Below are 17,665 nucleotides of genomic sequence, written 5' to 3'. Positions count from 1 at the left end.
TGAAGCTACGATCCTACAACATTCTTTAAATCGCAGTAACATAGGTGGTAATGAAAAACCCTAGTCTTGAACTCTCAAACTATGAAAATATTATCAAATAGCTATTACTGTCAAGCTTATCCGTGAATCCCAAACTTGCAGACAATTAATAACTCTGAAATGCTTTTGAAAGCTTTGACAAAAAGAATGGGAAAGATTAATAATAAAAATGCATATTTGCCAGGGGTCACTCATTTCCTTCCTTATCACTTCTTTCTCGTATGAGCTCTAATACAGAAGTACCTAAATGACTCTTTAAGAAACAGAAAGCTCCACTGAGAAGCATGCCAAAAATCATGGCCAGAGGCAGGCTTCTGTTGAGAATTCCATATTAATGTGCAGAAAAAAACAGCTCCATCTGCAAAGGCTACCTAATCTCAGTTCTTAAAATCCTATTCATACTACTTCAATGGCAGTAGTTCTTGCAACTTGACCAAAATGTCCTCTGAGGAAAGAGGTTGTTGTCAGAGGATAAACGATTCAAAGCCACTACCCAGCACCTGGTGCTTCATGCAGAAATTCCATGCATGTTTGTTACTAAACAAAAGCATTTGACCTCCATTTCAAATAAAACCCTTAATAGTGAAATAATAGCTTTAAAATTGGAACTATCAGTCGCTGAGATTCTGCAAATGCTGAAGCTCTTTTCTCTATGGAGCTATTAACTAGGCGTTGTCTTTCTCTACCCAAAGAATAGATAGTAAGGACCTTGTCAGAAACTATTGCTTGCATTATCCAATTCTTTCATTTTGCATTGTTCTTTCCCTATATCATTTTCTCTGATGTTTAGCTAGCTCCCAAATGGCTCAGAGAATCCACTTTGATTAAGTAGCTTCAGTTTCTTCCAGAATTCAATTGTTACAGAAAAAAAAAATAAAAATCTTGATATTCTCTTCCCTTTTTTGGTTTTGTATGTGAAACACGAGGACTCAAGTACTACATTTATGACTACACACAGTGAGAGAAGCATGGCAAAATGCCTGCAGAGGAGAAACAACAGCTCCGATGGCCGAATGGGGAGAAGCTAACAAAGTAATGTTTCAAGAATAAGTCATCCAAAAACAAATAAAATAAATCAATCACCGCAACTAATATACTCTTCTGTCCATTCCTTGTGCAAAGATCTCTTTTCTCAAAATTCTGTCATAAGAAATGTGACAAAATGTTATATATTGTTGTATAGACATGTTACATTAAGTTACAAAAACGTACCTCAAACATATTTACACCTGATGCCAACATTATTAGCAGGCTTTAAAGCTCCTGTGTTTGTTTTTTGTTTTTCGTTTTTTTAATCAGCAAGACTATGACTGGTTAGTCCAGGGCCAGTTATATTTTTTTCAGTAGCTCTTAGGTTACTGCAGTGTTTCTTGAAATAAAATTTATCTCTACTTCACTTGTTTTCAAGTGCTGGAATTTACTACTGTGTTGATGCAAAATTCATTCTACTAAACTTCTTGATTTGTTCATAAAAATAATTAAAAAAAAAAAAAAGGATCTGACTGAGTTTTGTATAAAAAAGGACTCCCCCAGTGCACAAGAAGGGAATGCCATTTATCATTGCAAAAAACAAACAAAAAACCAAAGCCTTGTGCAGTGATGGGAGTAACTAAAGAAACCCAGTTTCAGTGTATTTATAGTGGTTTAGGTGTAGCTAATGCTGTCCTGAGTGGGGTTACTTCTATTCCTATTTTAAGGATATCGACCTTTTTTCAATGTGGGGAACAGCAGCATTAGAGAGGCGAAGATGAGTGCTTACCACATCGATGGGGATATCTTCCCTCAAACTATTGATCTGTTTTGGCCACTCTTGGGACTTGAACAGTGCCATTTTTGTATTCAGCAAGGCAATGTTAGCATTCATTATAAGCATTTACACTGCCAGCAGCTATTGTTGAGAGACTTCAAGATCAATTTTTGATGGATTAGTTGCAATATTAGATCTGATGTAGAATGGTTAAAGTTCCAAAATATTATTCCACTGTGGTTCCACAATACATCATAACAATACACTGCTGCAATTATTTCTCCCAAATTCTGTTAGGGCTGTGGGTTATGAAATATTTCAAAAAGAAATGGGAATATAAGTCAGAGACACAGTATTTAGCCAGTTTCTTTTCTCTCAGAAACATCAACTGAGAGGGTTGACTTGACATAGCAGCCTCCCCTCACCACAAAGCCATGCTTATGATACTGTGAAAGACAGACTTGGCAGCCAAACACCACGTTATGACATATCTTCATTTCCTCTTCCTTGCTCCTGCCCACTTAAGGATTTGTCAGATCCAGTAGGAGATTGCTCACCTGCAATATGAAATCCAGGACTGCCTTCCTGACTGCTCTGAGGACAGTTGTTTACATTCCATCCCCACCACTAATTTCTTCTTTGTATCCTTACTTTATCCTAGGAACGGTGCCACTACTTTTCCTGGCTTTTCAAGCTGCCTTTCTTGACCCTTGCTCCCCCACTCCCAAGTATTTTCTGAGCACAAGCAGCCATCCTTGCTCAGCATTTGATCAAACCCATCTACCAGATGCTCATCTGTTGTCACATATAATTCATCCCATTTCAACATCTGACACAGTTTTTCACAACTATTGATCTACAAGCTCTGCACTGCCCCATCCTTCTCTTCCCATCCCTGAGTCTCTCCCCATCCATCTGTTTGTCACTGTGCCATGACATGTAGTCATGACATGTGTCTTTTCCCACACAGCTCATGCAAGACACACAAGCCTCCTTAAGGGACTCATCTCTGCCTTATGCCAAGCAATAACTAAAATGGGCTTGTCATCTGCATCTCTTATTCCTTCTAAGATGATCTCTCTTCCTCACTGTGTCCTGAGTGGACACACCTCAAAGCCAACACCAGCATAAGGATGACTCCACTGACCCTCACTAAGGCAACTGCACTGTGCAGAACCAGTCATATGAACAACTGTATTTCCCCAAACACAAATACATTTTCAAGATCAAAACTTATACTTTGAAATTTGGCCCAGCAAAATATTTCCTTTTCATAATATTCCTTCAGTTCTCATGGGTTTTCCAAGGGCACCACATCTTCTGTGCACACACAAGCTCTACAGGAAGATGATTAATATGATCACATCACATCTGCCAAGATCTGCTAGTACCTGCATGAAAGAACCGTGTTACAGAATCACAGAGTCATTTGAGTTGGAAGGGACCATTCAAGATCATGTAGTCCGACTGCCAAACAAAAGATATTAAAAGCAAAAACTCTGTCTCATGTGACACTTTTCTTTCAAAACAAGTACAAAACATATATCAGAATAGCACATCAGTTACAACTTAGTTTGATTCCCTGGTTTACTCTCCCTGAAAGAGAGAAGACAAGAAAAAACAAAGATCTGTTAACCTCAAATTATTGTGGCCTTTAATGAAATAAAGGCTACATTTAAAAACAAATAGGAAAAAAGGCAACAATCCGGATATAGTAAAATTTTGCTCCCACTAAAAACAAAGGGACATAAGCCCAGTAGACTTCATGATGCATAACCGCTATCATCATGGAAGCCATTTAGTTAGGTGCCATTCGCCTAGGAGAAAAGTACTAAAGCCACATGCACTGCACAGCTTTCCAATGCAACAAATGGGCATTACAGGCAACAAATGGATGCATACAACAAAGGGAAAATTTCAAAACAAATACAAACCACACTTATTTGAAGTTCAACATTCAGTACAATTCTGTATGGTACTCATTAGGCAGGAGTAATCTGCCTAATTTTTACGAGGAAATTTCTACGAGGAAAAAAATGAAGTATCTTATGATCATAGAATTATTAAGCTTGGAAAAGACCACTAAGATTATCTATTCCATTTCATTTGCAAGTCATGAATCAGTTTGATTTTCTAACAATAAAAAGATTGTCAAGAAACTAGAATTGTCATACTGGAAGAGCCACTAACCACCAACTACTAAATCCACAGAATTATATCAGCAAGGTATCCTTAAACAGAGACCTCAGTTCAACCAGAGCAGTGTTTTGCATTGCCTGCAAGTCTGTTATCTCTGGTCTCAGAAACTATACAAGTTTGTGGCTGAAGAAAAAAGCAAATTTCAGACCTATTTTATAAAACGTAAAAAAGGAGGACTTAGGGAACTACAGACTTTAACAAAACAGTCTCACATGTGGTTGACCAATATGTCAGGAATTCTGGAATATATTTAAAACAAAAGTCTGAAATGACCACCTGAAGACATCGTAGCCTTAACTCTCTTTCACCTTCAAAAAATCTGACCATCTATTGATGTGGAAGAGAAGCTAAATGACTGTGATTTGAAGTCACCTGCCAGGTCATTGCTTATTTCCTCATCTCTTTTAGTTTAGCTCTGGGGAAACCATACATGGGAAAGGACTGATAAATAAATTGGTACTTATCACAGAAAAAAAAAACAACACCAAAAACGATAAATCTGTTTGTTCTCAGTATGCTGACATCATCATTGTGAACTTCCTCTTCCCTTCAAGAAAACTCAAAACCACTGCTCTGAGGACTCTGAGGGACTTCAAAATGGTGAATATAACACCAGAGAAAAGGGGAGAAGGAAGGCTTTCTTCTGTAACGTTTTCACTATATGATTAATGAGGTTTATTGTATTAAATAGGTAAGTTTGACCAGAGTCATAATAGACTAACTTGCCTAATGGAAAGTTCTTGGTTCAATGCTTGCAGCATACTGACTTCGACCAGTGGCAAGATTTTGACTGTGACACCACAGAGAAGTGCTATGGCTATCTCTTAAGAAAACAGATACATCAAAATGCAACACAGTTCTTCACAGTTAAATATTGGAAAGATTAATTTCAAACATGTCTCTCTTCCTTTTTCACTCAACATCTTCTGGCAATCAAATCCAAGTGCCTCACACCACTCAAAGTTTTACAGCATTTTCAGGACAGCTGTGGCTGACATACAAATTTCTCATCACATTAAAGTAGGTGCAAGAAAGCTCATTTCGCACAGTTTGTCATCTGAGAATGTGAAAATAGATCATGTTAATAAAAGAAAGTGTGAGATCCATACCACACGTTCTGTCAGCCAGCAACTTGTATGAACCGCCCCATAAATGCAAAGTGAGCACATCCAGATACACAACTGTGGGGCAATGGGACGGCAGCTATCAATTATTTAAAGGAAGTCTGCCTGAAGACAGTCATGCCAAGCACCTGAATCCACTTTAATGGTGGAAGTGTATGCATATGCTTGGAGACTTTAAATCCTTCATGAGTAACACTTCTGTTATGATGTACAGAGAACAAACTTTAAGGAAGACTGTAGTGAGTGTGTGGCTATGTTGTGGGTGATGCTGTTCAGCAATGCTCAGGATCTGTAGTTCAGCTTGTTGTTGCACAGATGAAAAGTTAGGACTTCCAAGTGATCTTGCATAAACAAACATTTTCATATCACAGCTGCTTGCTTTAATGGCACTTATATTAAAAGGCTTAATGAAAAATTAAGTGAATGATGCTGCATGCTGAAAAAGTCTTGCTTTTGACAAACTGATTAACTATAAAGCCTTCGCTAGCATTTCTTGGATGCATTCCCAGAAAAACTTCTTGTACTCAGGCTATTCCTCATCCTAGATATATAAAAGAATACAAAACATTACTTAAATACAGAAAAAGTTGTTTTCAACAACCAATAGGAAGCATTTTGATAATACTGTACTTGGTGCTAAAATACACGTATCAGCATTTACAGAGCAGACACCATTTCGCATGCTAAGCTTGTTCTTCACTTAACACAATACTTCAATACTTCAAAGTCAGTGCATTTGTTAAAAGCAGCAGAATATAATACTGCAGAAAACTTCACAAATCTTTCTTTTTCCTCCACTAGAAAAGAAAACTTGTGCAGTTCATGTAAGGGAATTTTATTTTGAATAAACAGTTTGAAAACATTCAAATCATTTCACAGCTTCGTGCTTTTACAGAATCAAAATACTCCGATTTTCTGTTTGGTGAGGCTTTATGCTAGTTACCTGGAAGCACAGATTGCATCAACATTTGCTCTGAAAGGCAATCAGCATCAGTCAAAGCGATGAGTAATTGGGGAGCAAAGTGTCAGACCAAAGGAAATATCACACATGCATTAGCCAAAATTTTATTTACAAAAACTTGTTGGCAATAGCTACACAAAATGGCAATAGAAAAAAAAAAAGAAAAAGAAAAAGAAATATATATATGTATATTTTTTTCAGTAGATTTTCATACAAGTGAAGGAGGAAAAGGAGAAGAAAGTGAACACTTAAAAGAAAAGAGAGCACTCTGGAAATGTACAAGCAGAACTCCAGGCAGGAGAGAAGTCTGGCAGCAAAACTCGAAAGAAATGCCCAGTGGGAATGAGCCTGGGAAGAGGGAAGGGAAGAGTGAGAGAGATGGAGAGAGAGACAGAGAAGTTGTTCTGTTGCCTGGCCGCAATACACAAACCTACCGGCTACATGCATTGTCATGGCTGGCAGGCAAAAGATTCCTGAACACTTGTCCAGGCAACATGCTTTGGAGGATGAAAGCAACTGCAATTCTTCCTGGAGAACCTAAATTAAGTTAGAACATGAAGTTTCTATTATGATTAGATCTCTAATTTTAAAGTTTTAAGAATTTAAGATTGCAATTTAAGAATGATTGTTCTGCTCTTGCTCTTTAACGCCATGCTTTTTCACCACTTCCTGATCTTCTGTTCATCACCAATGTGGTGAAGTAGCCAGATGCAGACTCTCTGCTGTATCATTAACTCATTCATTGTGCTTCCCTTCTTACATAAAAAGATGCTGTGGGTACTCTGTTATGCTAATGCATCACAGCAAAATCACCTGCAAAATGTGGAGAGTGCCATGATTTGTGTTCTTTCACTTCAGAATTAAAAAACACCCATCCCAGTCTGTGTGGAAGGTACAACAAGTGGCCAGGTTGGATGGGGTCCTGGGCAGCCTGGTCTAGTATTAGATATGGAGGCTGGCGGTTCTGCCTGCGGCAGCAGAGTTGGAACTTCATGATCCTTGAGGTCCCTTCCAGTCCAAGCCATTCCATGATTCTATGATCAGGGCCCAATGTGTGGGATCCTGGTACCAGCTGGCTTCCTATGGTTCTCTTCAGATACACTGAAACACCTAAGGTGAGGAGATCTGCAATGTTGTGGGTGTTTAGGAAAACACTTCTACTGTTATGCCTCATAACATTTTCTGGTGTTTCTGTTCTATTGCTGGCAACTGCTGAGAGCAATCTCATCTTGAAATGCACCTTTCCTGCAAAGTTTTGAGGATTATCCTGAGAACACTTCGGAAGAACATTCTTCTCAGCTTGCATTGGACAATGTTGCCATGTGCAGCATGGGTGCCTGTGGAGGATTTTATTCCTCACGTGCAGTTCAGTAGCCCTTATTCTGTGATCCTAGGACATGATGTTTCTCTTCAGCACAGCATTATAGGGGAAATTACATTTCCTCCTGTGTTCACAGTTTGCTGTAGCTCATAAAAATATAGATATATTATGAGCAGAGTGTTCCTGTAACTCCATGAGAAAGAATTGTTCTCTTCCTGGCTCCCCTTCAGCACTCAACAGTTAACATGACCAGGCTGCTTCTTCTGAGCCCATGAAATATTAACAGAGCCCTTGGCCAAGTACCACAAGAACTTCTGCCCAATCTGTTTCAAGAAATGTACTGTCTTCTGTGGGGAATCAGGGAGGAAACATTATGATAAAGTCTTATTTGGCTCTTTTTAGCAGAGCTGACAATGTGTTGTGGGCTGAGTGACTGTAGGCTGAATAAGTTGGCAAGATCAAAACTGTTCTTTAAGCTTGACTCTGGAGCCAAGTCTGATGGGTAGCATAACATACTGTATAGCCTCTAGTCAGAATAAAATCCATAAATGAAAATAAATAAATAAATACAGCATGCAATCATCAAATCTATTCATAAGTTCATGACTGGCTGCATAATCAAAGGAAAATTACTTCATTGGGCACACTGCCAAATAATGAGCTGGAAAGGGTGAAATTTCTATTTCTCAGATTCAATTGTAGGCAACAGGGATGACATCTCTAACCCCACAAACCTCATGTTCCTTGAACAGTTCATTATGACCTTCACGTTTACCACGGTCCTGGAAATATGAAACAACACAAAGAAAATCCAGAAAGCAAATAACGCTGCCATCGTGTAGAAACTGATCATTTAAGCAGGAAGAATTTGCTTGATTTGAAACACTGCCAGTATTTTGCAGTTGTAGAATTATTTTCCATTTCACAATGTCTGTACTAGCTCAGCATGGATCCCTGTTTTAACCCACATGTCTTATCACCTTAGAACTATTAGAATGCTTTGGGTCTCCTTGGCTGAAGCAATACCTTGATGCAAATGCCCTCCTTATGACTCTCCACTGCTTTTCTCCATACCCGTAAATACTCTGGAAGAAAACAGAAACATGGACAGAAGGAAATCATTGAGAAGTTTTCCCAGTATGGAAGATATTTAACTGCCCTACTCTTAAAAATCTCCAAGGGAAAAGACTTCATAGCCACCTTGAATAGCTGTCTGTTTTGGGATATCAGCTTTTCCAGATATCAAAATCCTGTTGCTGCACATTAACTGAACTATTCCCCACCCTATTCCTAGCAGGGATAGGATGAGCCAGCACCATACTTCTCCCCACCAGGTTTTTCAAAACAGAAAAATTGGACCAAGTCTTCTGTCCTCTCCATAACAAATTGAAATCCTCCAGTTTTTCTACTGGCCTTACATTCTCCTCTTAACTGTTACCTTAAGTTTTATATATTATATTCCCAATGAGATTCTACAATATTGCAAACAGATATGTATACAACCTAACAAATGTACTAACATAATCCAGAATTATTTATTTCTTTTTGTAACAGTATTACATTATTGACTCAGTTTTGAACCCATTAAAATTTCCTTTTCATTCTACACAGCATTATTGTCTGCTGACATGGTCTCTTCTTTATACTTGTACGTGATATTTTTCCTTCCGCACTGTCATAATTTGTATTTTTGTATTGAATTTCATGTGGTTTACTTAAGACCATTTCACCAATTTATCCACTCTTCAATTTCATACTCATTAATGGAAACACTGATAAGAACAATATGGGTCGCTTTAAGAGTAATGCCTCCTATTTTTTTCCACGGAAACTACAACAGATACTAAGAGCACAATAACACTATTTGATAGAGCAAATTCTCAGCTACAAAGCACTACTCCACAGTATAGACACCACTATTAGCTATGCATTTTTGACAGTGATGAACAAGAGCCTGCATGCTGTGCTTGTAAGAATCTGCACCAGGGAAGGTGACCCACTGTCAGTGTTGCCACTGCTGAACTGCACTACCCACCACCTCACATTATACTCACATCCATGGTCTCCCATCAACACTCAGCAACTACTGATGAATGTTACTGGCTGCAATTTTTTTCACATGGGGGAATTCAACGTCACACTTTTGCTCGATATGCCCTTCTATGTCAGATGCCACTCTGTCAGTCTGCCCTGCTGCTGCCATCTGTTATGTAGCAACAGCATGTAATGGAATATTGGTGGGAAGGTTCAGCCTCTACTGCCACACCACCATCAGCAGCTTCTGAAGCTATGGGCTGACGCCATAAAAAAGAAGGTATTACTTTTGGAGTGGCTCTTGTGCATTTACAATACCTCCCTAAGTCCCAGTTTGTAACAGTATTCCAATTGACCTCTACATCAGTCCTACAGCCTTTTTGCCTATACACATTCCACTGGCCCTTGGTAAAAAGTTCTAGATGCTACAGTAGGTGCATCCAGCACAGGCACATAGGCAATGTGCTAGGCAACACAATGCACAGTATTTTGATGTGCAGAGAGCAAGCAAAGACTTGAACACAATTAGGCAATGTTATGATCCCCAAAGTAGGATATTCTTGAAGGGGAACAAAAAGTAGTCAGTTCTTTAATGACTACAGCTCCTCTGGCCCTCCCTTTTTCCCCTTAATTCCTTTCTCAAACCTCCCCATGACTCAGTATGTTCTTGGAGATGATAACTAATTTCTAACAGGGACTGCCTCAGCTCACTCCTCAGTTGTTACATATTTATTGTGTGCTTAAATTAGCTACCTATTCTTAAATCTCTTTCTTAGTATTTAGTTTGTGCTCTTGATTATTGGCCATCAAAAGAGGATTGAGGATTTTATTTATTTGCACAGTGTCAGATGAGATCAAATGTACTTAAATGAACATTAAATAAATAATAAAATTTGACGCTGGGGCCAAAACAACAGTGATAAACAAAAAATATCTTGTTATTATCTCCTAATGAGAACTACCGATTATTTTTTACATTTCATTTGACAGTCTTCATCTCAATTAGTTCTCCATGGCAAAGTTAAATTATTCAGCTTGATAAAGATCATCCTGACTCCAAAGCATACTTATTAAAAGAAATTAAAGCTTGGTGCTAATCAGGCAAATGAGCATGTGTTACTAACAACATACAAAGCCCAACAATGAGATAATGGCAGGCAGGGTGACAGATAAAAAGCATTGCAATTTAAAGGTAGTGAAATGCTTTGAGCTTCCTGAAGGGAACAGGCACTGTTGATGAGTCTTCTGACAGAACATTCTTTGCTTTTTAAATCGCACTTCTTTCATATTGCAGATATAAAACTATCTGCACTGAAAAGTGACTGAAGATGATAAAAGTAGTAGGTTGAGGAGTTGTACCAGAGCCAGGAAGGAGTCACAGAATGAAAAGTAGGGCTTGTTGTTACATAGCACAGAGGCAGTTTTCCACAAATGACCCAAGTATTCCCAGTCTTGGCACATCTATTCAGAAAGTTATTTCAAAGTGAACTGGGAAATCTGGATTTAGTGCTGATTTCCACTGACCTCCAATATATCTATCAGGATACGTCTGTTACATCTGGAATCATGGCAATGCTAATGTATTTATCTATGGGTAACACTACACAGGTAAGTAGACCCAGCAAAGCCTGCATTTTGATGGGATGAAAATTCCTGAATTAGCTTCAAATGCTTTGTTTTGCTCAATGACAAGTGAGATGATTTGCTTTTATTTGCACGGAACACACGGTTCTCTGGTTGAGAGAATTATCTATAATTTTTTCCTGGCAACCCTTACTGTTTTGGGACACAGCCTGACAGAGTAACCTCACTCTGTTAAGAGAGATTTCTGCTTGAAAAGTAGGTCTGAGTAGTCAGGAAGGTTTCTGTATTGGCAAGCTCATGGACTGGAGAGATCAGTTCTGCCCGGTGCAGGCAGGAGGATGCGCAGTCCTGTGCAGCCCCTCGGTGAGTGTGGGCTTCACGCTTCAGTAAGAGCAGCCTGCAGACTGCCCATGAAGAGCAGATTCATGCTGCAGGGTTCAGTGAGATTACAGAAGGATTATTTCACAGCTGAGCAAATCTTGTCTGGCCTGGGTGCCCAGGAGCTTGGCCCGCTGGCCAAGGTGGTTATGTGATCCACAGGCAGTCATTGGCAGCGTGCTGTCCCCTAGCCTTTTTGGAAAACATATTTTTCAGAGTGCTGTAGGTATGTTCAAGGACTCCCATGGTTTAAGTTAATTTCTCACATAGCTTATCCAAGACAAGACATAAGCACTAGGGAAGTGCCATGTGGCCCAACATACTGTGGATTAAACACCTGAATATAATTACAACTTTTGCACACCAATTACTCACAGGTTCTCTGGGGAGAGGAAGAAGATCTAGTTTATGCTTCAGAGAGTTCCAAGTCCCGAGCTTCTCCAAATATACAAGAGGAAATTCACCCAAATATTTTGCTCCTCAAAGTATGCTCTTTTCTGCTGTTTCTTATTTTGCATGGGTTGTCCATGGATGTTATTAAATCCAGATCTCACCTTCCAGAAACAAAAACAAATTATATGTAAGTGAAAAGGTAGTCAGGGAAATGTAACAGTTGTTTGCAGCACATTATTGACCAGAACCTTCAGGCTCTATTATTGGTCTTTTGATGTATGCACTGAACTACAGCATAACAAAGTACATTACTGTTAATTGATAATAAGCTCTTTCTACTCTGTCAAGATGAGAACCTGAAATAAATGACATACAAAGAGACAAAAGATGGATACAGACTTTTTCCATATTTGAACTTGCATTCCTGTGCTCAGCAGTCTCTTTTGCACAATAAAAAATAATCAGAGCCTGCATTTTTGGGTCTGCAGTTGACAATCAGAGAGAAGGTGCGAATAGAGGAACGTGTAACTACTTCCTTAGACACAAGGAGTAAAATCATGCCATGTCATTCTGTGAGTGCACTTTCATTCATAGAAGTAACTTGGGTGCAAAATATAAATGTAATTTTGTTTATTCTTCCCTTTATACGTCATGGAAAATAAAAGGAATACATTCCAACATGGATATAACTTTCAATAAGTTGTTCCAGATTACCCTCCTCTGTTTACAACTAACACTGAATTGCCATGTGATGCTTTTCAGTCTGAAATCATATAGACAGGAATTAAAAAACTGAGAGCATTAAAGATATCAGTGTTGGCATAGGACCTGGATTTGATTCAAATTACAAAGATTCACATTACAATTTTTACAAAAAAAAAAAACAAAAAAACTTCTCATAGAATATCAGAAATTGAATTTTTATACGCAGTTCTTAGAAAGCTTATCTAACATCTCCAATGATGCACGTGCATTTCGTCACATTGTGGTGGGCTTTTCAGGAGTTCACATCCATCCCATTTATAATTCAATGATAAGCATGAGTCACAATGCGATTCCTGAATAAAATTAAGAGTATTTTGAGAATTTATTGTTGTTAACATGTTTCAACAGTCCACAAAATCTTAAATTTGAGAGATACTTTTGCCTGATTTTTAATTGTAAATACATCTGATTTTTGAGGTTGGTTAAATACAACCACGAGACCTTGCGTTATATCTGATTTTTTTTTTTCCAATTTCTAACTGTACTGCAATTGGCAGATATGATTGTAACATTCAAGATAGAATGATAGCATAGAGATGCAACGCATCATCTTGCTGCTTAGCGTAGCATATAATTTACAGGGCTGTAAGTTTTTGTAGCTAGCACTGATCTAGTCTGTCGTTGTGCTAAGTTATTCAATAAACACAGTGCTTCACACTAAGAGCATTTGTTGGTAATGTGTTATTTGGGTATGTATTATTTGGGTAGATTTTCTTTCCCTCGGGAGTGCTGTACAGTAGCTAAATGTAGGTACTCAAAATGAAGTTCAATCATCAAGTGCAGGTATAACACAAACCTGCACTAAAACCAGCCAGTGTTGGGTGCTCAGGAATGCAGTATACTTTATATAAACTCTCACAGACAAGAATCATATTACTTAATGAGCAGCATGCCAAAATAAACTTGCAACAAGGACACTGCTGAGTTAAAAGAAGAAACCTTATTCAAAATGCAAGCCCAGCTTTTTCTTGAAGTTTGAAAATCCAGCTGACCAGTAATTCTTATGCACATGCCAAACCCTCCTTTCCTGCATGACTAGCAATGATGAACTATTTTCCAGCTTTCCAGGTACACAAGCTAGGTTTTGTTTATTTGTTTGCCTGATGACAACAGTAAGTTGCTAAGATGAAGCTCCTCAGTCTTGACATGGCAGAAAAACTCCAAACCCTTGTTCTTCCCAGAGCTGTTCTTTCCTCTAATAGTTCTACTGTTGGATAAGAGACTGCGGTTTAAATAATCTGCCAGAGGGATTTCTGTTGAACAGTAGATTTAACTGCCATTTTATAAGGTCTTCAGAAGCAGTTTCTTTTGCATTCGTTTTTTTCAATGCTGTATCTTCAATATTCTTTGTACACTCCATTCTTATCCATAAGGGATGTGGTCATGTATCCTTTGCTACTTCTATGGGCACAGCAAGTTGTTACTGACCTGAAAGACTAAGTCATGCTCTTCAAGCCAATGCCTACATCAGATACAGAACATTATGCATGAGCCTTTTGTATCAATAGAAAATTAGACTTCTGCTTTTCACTCTGGGGAATAAAAAGAGGATGAAATTGCAATTCATAATTCACTGATATGTTAAAATAAAGCCTTCTCCAACACTGCTGCCATCCTTTCACAACTTCATATTTTACCCACAAATCCCTACTTCTCTTGACCTCATTTCTTCCTGGCAGTCTTTCAGAAATAGGAATCAGTGTCAAGGCATTGCAAGCCCACATTCCTTTCCCTTAGGGACAGAGAAACGAAGATGTTCTGAAGTTATGGCTGAACATGTAAAGACACAAATACTTTCTGCGTATCTGTCACTGGTGGGTCAGCTCTGGCAGCACAGTTTAGACGATCTGTTATGCCAAGAAGCTTCCTTTACACCATTCCTGAGCCACTGTAAAACTGCCCAAGGTGCAGGAGAGCAGCAAACCCTACAGTACATTTCATATCCAAATGTAAGAATAGGAAAAGCCGAAATTGGAGGCAAAAAAATCAGACAGAAATGTAAGTGCCAAACCTTGGCAAATGCAGCTCAAAGCAGTATGTGCCTGGCTCCATGCACCTGAACTGAAACATTCTTGGCTTGAGAGGTGACTTGTCCTGGAGAAAGGATGTGGAACCATTTCAATGTCAGAGAAAGATCCTATCTGTAAAGCCCTGTTATCTTATGAAGAAAAAATGTTGTGATATCAGAGATAGATCATATGAAAGATGGGCAGCAGCCCACAGACTGTTCAGTAGTATACGATCTTCCAAGGTTTTGCCAAGTTAAAGGGAAGACATGCCAACAAAAACAGTTTTTCCTCCCAACATGAGACCAATTACACATCCATTGTATTCAAGGCCAACAGCTCCTGCTTTCCCCTGAGCTCTGAGCTGGCAAGGTATGGGGGGCACTGCCTCTCACAGTCACTTCCTTCAAATGCTCCAAACTTCTGGCCAAAACAGCCTTGTGCCAGGCAATTCAAGATCTGCCTCTGTGCCTCTGAGCTTTGGCATTGCATCAGACAGTTTGTTTGGTACAACACACCTGTTCCACTGAGTAACTCCATAAAGCTGAGAAACTATAGTTTCTAAGCAGTTTTTCTCCTCTTGTACTATGGTTAGAGGGAGCACGTACCCCCAGCTTAAATAACTCTTGTTTATGCTTTTTCTATGCAAGATTAAGCATAAAGAGTATTGTCCCTTAAGAAGCTATACTGAATAATAAAATGTTTAGTGCACACATAGGAAGAAAGTATTACTTAAGATTATCATGGAACAGCATATAACCATATTAGAAACAGCACTATATATTAGTTTTAATTTACTAAGTTTTTTTCTAATATATCTGCCAGGATATCTCAGCCATCCAGGCATGCAAGCTGAACAATTTGCTTGAAAAAATATTGGATATGGACATTTACAACATGCATTACATTATACTTCTTTCTAGTTAAGAATATGCAACGACTGATATACATCAATGAAGCTTTCTTGATTTCAATGCAGTGGTGCCAATTCACAGTATTCAAGGATTTAGCTGTACTTTTCCTGCTAGAAAAGAGTTTATTTCAAGCTGTCCAAATAAACATACTTCTGACTCATATGTAAATAAACAAAAAGAAATGAGACAGACTTGTTTTAATGTGACTGTTCACTGAGACACCCTTCTTTTTCACAATTGCACATTCATGCAGCACTGTCAAAGCCCCAGGCCTCATCCTTCTCAGTAGTTTCTCTGCCTCAGAGTAGTTGAACATAACAATCTCCTCACACTTGCACAGCATTCCTCTCTCTCCTCAGTTCTTTCCCCCACCTCAGATATTTCCCTCTGATGTCTCAGGACACACATGAATTCAAGCTTAGAAAATAGGGTCTTGCCACTTGCAATAGTTAGAAGGAACTTATTCAGAAAAAGGAAAAAAAATATCACTTAGCAGCAAAAATCTTGTGTGTGATTTCATAGAAGCAGACAAATATGTACTTTACCAGTTCTTGGAGTCCTTCCTTCTTACCCAGAGTGGCGTGCATGTGTGTGCATGTGCATCTTTGTTCCACGTAGTGCAGGAGGCCTTTTTCTTGTCCCACGCCGTCCTGGGATCCTGATACAAAAACTGGTAATTATTTGTTTGTGTTCTGCAAAGTTTTTCTGACTGCAGGCCTTCATTACTCAATGTGACTGTGAGAAGGACTGGACTGCCTGGAGATGAGAGGCTCCTTTTCTGCCATACTGAAACACAGAGCATGCATGCATTTGACATGGCTTTATACAAACATTGCTTTTGAATAATGTGCTGCATTACTACTTTGTACATTTTCTACCATATGTACAGCAATTCTGGATAAAGAAAGATGATTAAAAGTCTTCTGCTGCAACCCTGAAGTAAGAGGCTGAGAGCCCCAAGTTCTCTGTAGGACAGCCCAACAATATCATTATGAAAGAACTTTAAAAATTAAGAGCATCACATCACATCACATCACATATTTGAGATAAATTTACTGATTACTTCCTTTCTTTAGAGAAGCACGTAAGACAATTAATTTGCAGAGGCAAATCTCTTGTTTAAATGGAATTAGATGGTTATTCTTGAGTTTTAAAAAATTAGCCATATTAGTATCATCTGCCAACCATAGATTTTTTTGCTTTAGAACATAAGTAGTATACTGTATATACATTAGCATACAAACTAAATTACTTTTAGAAAGAACTGACCCCTCAGGTGTTATATTGCCATATTTGTATTTAGATAACACACACAATTTGAATTCTGCTGCTTTTATCTTTTTGCTTTTTTATTAACTAGCAAACAAAACTTTTTTGATATTCGTTGTTTCCTTTTGTCTTTTGAGGGCAAAAAATATCCAAATATTTTTGCATGAACCCAGCTTGCTACCCACTCTGATATTTTAAGCACTAGATTAGCAATAATTACAAGGGGCAACAGGTTGCTGTCATTAGTGGGTATTTCACCGTTGATATCAATGAAATTTTAATCAGGCAATGAATCCTGTTTCCACTTTAATTTTGACTCCACGATAATAAGCAGTCCATTAATGCTCTATAGAAAGTAGCAAAAATCAAACCCATGTTTCTAATACTTACCCTGAATACAAACAATGGGACATGTAAGAAACACAACGGAGCTACTTTTAATTTTCTGATAGAATTCTGTATTAGAAAAAAAAAGGATTATTATTCCGCCGTAGTGGTTTCACTAGCCTAAACCAACTAGAAATAAGATTAGAGTCAAGGCCAGATGTTGCTGGAGAATATGGAGATGACTTAAGAAGAAAACTTAAGACTTAATTTTCCCTTGATAAAGTTGCCAGATGAGAGTCTCTTCATTCCCAAAACATAAACTGACATGTTAGCTAACAGTTATGAGAATATGATGCATTAACTTATTATCCCTACACTTACTCTTAAAAACAGATTTTATCTATAATATTCCCTAGAAATTGTATTATATGCTTACTGAGAGCTTGCTTTCCCTGTGCACTCTTGGAACGTGTACAAAGAGTAAAATATCACAAGAAGTAATATTCATAAATTGATCACTCTGAAAGTAAAAGCTCCTATTTATTTCCACGGAAACTACAACAGATACAACACTATTTGATAGAGCAAATTCTCAGCTACAAAA

General features: G+C 38.3%; 1 long non-coding RNA gene across 2 annotated transcripts; it reads right to left on the bottom strand.

The window, feature by feature from the left end:
- Window positions 1-6,663: 6,663 nt before the first annotated feature.
- LOC149918177 (uncharacterized) lies at window positions 6,664-16,242 on the bottom strand. Of its 2 annotated transcripts, none has more exons than XR_016466422.1 (3): window positions 16,011-16,242; window positions 11,763-11,941; window positions 6,664-8,476 (listed from the first exon to the last, which is right to left on the bottom strand). It is a non-coding gene; the product is annotated as an uncharacterized LOC149918177 (long non-coding RNA). The 2 variants fall into 2 exon arrangements; XR_016466421.1 differs by having other exon boundaries at window positions 16,037-16,242.
- Window positions 16,243-17,665: the final 1,423 nt, after the last annotated feature.

This window comes from Phasianus colchicus, chromosome 4 (genome assembly GCF_987193195.1).
Source record: "Phasianus colchicus chromosome 4, bPhaCol1.hap1.1, whole genome shotgun sequence".
In the NCBI taxonomy this organism is placed as follows: Eukaryota; Metazoa; Chordata; class Aves; order Galliformes; family Phasianidae; genus Phasianus; species Phasianus colchicus.
The sequence above is the reverse complement of the archived record's forward strand: the minus strand, read 5'-3'. Positions and strand labels throughout refer to the sequence as shown.